Source organism: Neltuma alba, unplaced genomic scaffold (genome assembly GCF_004799145.2).
Source record: "Neltuma alba isolate B1F8T4 unplaced genomic scaffold, ASM479914v2 tig00006951_pilon, whole genome shotgun sequence".
In the NCBI taxonomy this organism is placed as follows: Eukaryota; Viridiplantae; Streptophyta; class Magnoliopsida; order Fabales; family Fabaceae; genus Neltuma; species Neltuma alba.
The window spans coordinates 28,353-33,931 of NW_021634632.1; the positions used below are offsets into that span (position 1 = coordinate 28,353).

Genomic DNA, 5,579 nt, shown 5'->3' on the forward strand with positions numbered 1-5,579 from the left:
AGTACAAATGAGAGTATGAAGATTGGTTAGGAGAATGGAACTTATATACTTAGAACACGTGAACCATGATAAGCCCTTATTTTATTATAGCATCTTACATCTTATTTGGGGATTTTATCATGTTTATTGGGCTCAAAATGCATTATTGTGATTCATTTGAATTAAATGTGATTTCATAAAAATAATGCTAACAGGGTAAAAACTTGATCTTTTTGTGTTTATCTTTAAATAACTGATTGGTGGAATATTGGTATTACATTTAATAAATTTTGATTGCAAAAAACTTGGGTGAAATTAGAGTAAAACAGAAAGTAAAAGGTCCAAGAAAATTCTGCTGAAGAACCAAGCAAAAGGAGAGCAAAAGGACCCCCCAAAAAAATTGAGAAAAGGTGATGGAGATCCATAAGGTTTAGCACCAGACTTCCTCTCCTCAGGGGTTCTCTCCTTAATTTGATATATTGATTCACCATCATCTTCAAGAATCCACGGCCTCCATATTAATTCCCTCCAACCCTCACCGACGCCATTCCATCCTCACCTCCACTAAACAACACCCTTCATCATTTCGTCCCCTTTTCATCACCCCCGTCAGCATTCCACCAGCCATCATCGTTGATTCCTCTCTTTCCATTATCACCGTTGGCCTTTGTCTCTGTTCACTACTGCCTTCATCGTTTCACCACTTCTATCACACACCCACTCTATTCTTCATCTATTTTCGACATTTACCTCACCTCTCCTTCCATTTTCGTCAATTCCCATAAGCTTCCATGGCCGCTTGGCTGCTGCAGTTCGTTTGAGTTAACTCTGAAGCTATGCGTTGCTGACTTGATTGCCTAGTGGAGATGGATGAATGGGTTTGAGTTCCAGAGCTACATTTAGAGGAGTTATTTAGTTTAATCCTTTCTTTAAGCTCTGCAATTGAATTCCTGAATTAGGACCGATGTTATAGAGTTAATTTACTAAGATTACCAGTTGTATTTCTTAGTTTGGGATTGATCTTTTATTATTTAAATTGGAATGTGTAGTTTGAGACTGATTTATATATATATATATATATCCTATTTAAGTTCATTACGGTTGTATTGTTCTTTCACAGTTTGAAAGAATTTTATCTATACTGAGCTTGTTCAATATCTCAAGTTAAATGTCTACTGCATAAAAGATCAAATTGTATTGATCTGAGCCTCATTACACACTAAATGGTCTTCAATGAGAGAATTACAGTTAGGTCCCAAGAAAGGGATTTAATTACCTAAAATTTATTGACAAGTAAAGAGTATACAATGACAAGTTCAAAAATAAGAAATGACAATAAATTCAAGCTAGTCACTTGTTGTTAAGACCTTTTGATAATTAAATTTTTTTCTTAAGACCTCATGGTAATTCTCTCATCTTCAATAGTATTAATTGATGATTGTTAATTAGAATACTAGGAAAAACATTGACCAAGGATGCTAGATTTAATCAGTTGGTTAAAGTTATGCTTTTAACTTGGTGAATGATTAACAACCAGATCATCTTAAACAAGGACAACCCAATTTTTCGAAGGTGCATTAATTCATACTTCCCTCAATTCCAATTTCATATCTTTATCCATCATTTTTAATCAAAAAGACAAAATCAACGGGATTGAGCTTCAGGAAATTTGAAACAACAAAGCAAAACAATAAGACAATGAAGTGGCATTCTAATTTGATTCTCATGTGCTGTCCCTTTAGTGACAACTTGACGTTTTCAAAATAAGGGAGTAAAGGGAACCAAGCCTACACTCTAGTAGCCATGTTTAGCTGGAAAAGTCAAATTCCAATAAGAGCTTGTCAAGCAAAGAATTGAATAGCAAAGGTGGATAAAGGCAGAACAGTTGACAGGTTTTGAGAAGTTGCAATAAGCTCTGATATAGTGACAAAAATTTCAACTTCAAGGCTTTCCATTGAATTGATTTCTTTTACTGTTCCATTGAATTCTTTTCACTCGACATGTTGAACCTATGTGTCCACTTGTGATATTTACTGCTTCCTATCAAACCTTGAACATCTCTTCTTCGTAAAGCTAATGCTTAAAGGACACTTTTTTGGTAGATGGCTTGCATCAGGAACGTAATACCTCAGGGTCATCTCTCTGATCTGATGCAGCGTTCATTATTCATGAACATGACATATATGCTAGAATTGATTTGTTAATTTCAAATTGAAATCATAGAGCTGAATGATAAAAAAGGCTTATATGACCCATCTTGAATAAAAGCACAAAACTCAAATATGACCCCATAATGTTGATGGCATCAAGAAACATGCACACATATAGATCCATCAATGCTGTGGAAATTTGCTGCAACATTCGAACAAATCTTATATCAATGTTTTTACTATTTCTCATGATGCCTCATTCTAAGGATAAAAAATGCATGAAATTAATGATCAACTTGAAATTTTGGAGACCACGTATCATCATCTGTTAGAGCCAAAAATAAAAACCTTTTAAACTTCAAAATATGGCGGGGACAATGATGCTGCTTCAATCTAGAAACACACACACACACAAACATGTATGTGGCTATTGCAAGTACCTTAAACATGCAATTTAATAAATTATCATGTATCATGCAGATTATGACAACTCCAAGAAGTTAGCACAACAGTGTCGCATAAAAGTTTTGATCCCCTCAACCTCTTTCAATATTAGGTTGAAGTCTATAGCACTAAGCACTTCAACAAAATGGCTCTTCTGAAATGTATCAAAAAACAAAAAACGGGCTCTTGTGAAAACCCAATAAAGGAGCTATAGGTATGCCCTATAGCAGATTAAATTATCTCTACATCTGAGATAAAAATCAACCAAGTGGATGCTCATACATTACATGGGCCGCTTCACGTAAGCGTTTTACGATTACAGAGATGCAAATAGATGTTTTTTAACGGTGTAATGAGAAAACAATTATACCTGTTCAAATAAGAGACATGAGCTTGGTCTTCATTCAAAATAATACATCGAGGAGTGAAGGGCTCTGCTATAGCTGCAAAGATGTGAGTTTGAGAAAGTGCAGCAGAACGAAAATCGCAACTTTGAATGAAGATTCCACCAGGATTTGAACTGAAGACGGTAGTTGTCCTCCTACTATTATCAAAAGATTAACCTTTCTGCCATTCCTTTCTCCGATATTTCTTCCTTACTTGATCAAACGCAAAAGTCAATTTGAAGAACAATAAACAAAGGTGAAATCAACGATTGGAAAATAACAATTTAGGGCATTCGAGAAGGATGAGTTGAGAAAGAAAGGGGTACCTTTAGTTATGCTTTAGCTGCATCAATACGGCTTTGAACAGCTTCAATGGCATCCCTTTAATTCTCATAATCTTGCTTAGCCTTCCTTTGCTTCTCCAATTTCAGCCGAGGCATCTCCAATCTAATGAAAAATGGGGACAAAAAGGAAACAGCTGGAACATTTTTTTTTTTTTTTTTTAAGATGCCATTACAAAAATGAAAACAGAGGGTAGAGAGAACAGAAACGAAGGAAAGAATGGGGGAAGATTACAAATCTCTTCAGCATTGTGGAGAAGATGAGTTCACTCCTATCAAAAGAAGAACCGTAAACCTCCTCGCTCTTCCCTCTCCGTAGCTGCCATAGTCGGCATCCCTATTCTCCACCGCCACATCATGGTACTAATATATATCACTTTCTCTTTTTGGAGGGGAAGATTTTGAATTTTGAATCTGAGGTGTGGCGAGGTAAGGACGGGAGGCAGAAGGGGGATCACGACATGAGAAAGCAGAGAGCCTCGGGGTAGAGGGAAAAATGCAGGGAGAGTACTTGCGACGGAGACACAAGGTAAGTTTTCGAACTGTGATAGTGAGGTAGCCCCTGAATACCTCATAAAGGAAGGAAGACTCTTTTTTTTTTTTTTTTTTTTTTTATAAAAAAAAAGGAAAGTAGACCAAACGAATTTTTAAATTACGGTACCACTTTCCACCTTTTGCAAAGCCCAATGTAGGGATCTATCCGCGCCAACTAAAACAAAGCCCAAGACATTTTGTTTTATTGTTTAAAAAATTTTATACATATGGAGGCAAAACTTTTTCTACATATTTATCTTGAACTCTTAAAATCATAACTTGATTTCAAACTAAAATTTTAATAACTTTAAAGCATATAAAGTAAGTATATAAAAAAAATTTTATCTTGATTTATATAAAAATATTTTATGTAAAAGTATTTTATATTTTTAACTCTCAAATAAAATAGGAGCGCAAAGACTGCATTGCGAAGAGAAGAGGTTGCTAAAGCCTGGAAGCACAGTTAACAGACTAGGGTTGGATACTTACGTTAAAGAATGAAAATATAGGAAAAGAGTTGATCTTTTGACCGTAGGAATATTAGATGGTGTCAAAGGAATATTGATTTTTACTAAAGAATAAAAAAGAAAAAAATTTAAAAAAAATGCTTCCAAAAGTTTAAAATTTCAAACAAGAAAAGACTATAAAAATATGCTGTCTTTTATTTTTTAAATATTATCAATTATTATTAAAGTTTAATAAATAAAACTCATTTGAAAATTTAAAATTTAAAGGTATATTTTTTAGATTCATCCAAAAAAAATCACTCCAATTAACAAGTGAATAACAACGAATAGATTTTCAATTCTTTTGTTATTTTTCAACTTTTCTATGCTAAAAAGCAAAGTAAAAAAATAGACCAAATCGGCTAGTCCAATCACAAAATCAATGAATCTTCCAGTGATCCGATTTGGTCTAAGCATTAAATCAGTTAGGAGTTGAATTGGTCAAACCGGGATGAACTGGTAAAAATCTGTGTGAACCGGTGAAGAATGGGTTTAAATAATTATGTTGCTATTAATTCTATTTTTTCTCATTCAACTCCTAATATCTTAGTCACTATAGATTTAAATAAATTTTAATGATAATTTTAGCATCAATAATTATTAATTTTAGTTATTGATTAATTGTAAAGATTAAAATTCTCAATATTGTTGTATTTTGTCATTGTTACAATCAAACTATTATTATATTTTCTTGTATTTTGTTATTAATGTTAATATATTTTGTTATTTTTAATTGAATTATATTATTTTAATATGACTGATTTGGGGGTGTTTGGCAATTTTTCCAGAAGTGCTTTTGGACCCCAAACCATGGTTTAGGGATCCAAATTGCCAACCACCCACTTTTTTTTAAAAACCAAGGTTTTAGGCAAAGCCTTGGAGGGTGTTTGGATAGAAACCAAACCATGGTTTCAGAAGTGCTTTTACGGTTTACGAAGTAAATATGTGGAGAAATTTGTCTCGTTTTGCGGAAAAGTGCTTCTGAAACCATGGTTTTCATATTGCCAAACACCCCCTTGGTTTTGGCCAAGGAAACTATGGTTTTGAAATAAGCATACAGGGTGTGGCTTTTGAGGAAGGAAAGATGGCTGTTAGAGTAATAATTACTCCTGTTAGTGGCTCCCAATCGTGAAAAAGCAAGAATTACTTGCCTCTTCTCCCATTGTCATCTTGGTCGTCGCCCCCTATGAAGAAATTGTGAAAATTTCTTACTATCAATGGCTCCCAACAGTGATGAAG

General features: G+C 34.0%; 1 long non-coding RNA gene across 1 annotated transcript; it reads right to left on the minus strand.

Annotated features, from left to right (window-relative positions):
* Positions 1–1,692: 1,692 nt before the first annotated feature.
* Positions 1,693–3,398, minus strand: LOC114751494 (uncharacterized). The gene is made up of 3 exons (XR_003740752.1): positions 3,286–3,398; positions 2,944–3,172; positions 1,693–2,331 (listed from the first exon to the last, which is right to left on the minus strand). It is a non-coding gene; the product is annotated as an uncharacterized LOC114751494 (long non-coding RNA).
* Positions 3,399–5,579: the final 2,181 nt, after the last annotated feature.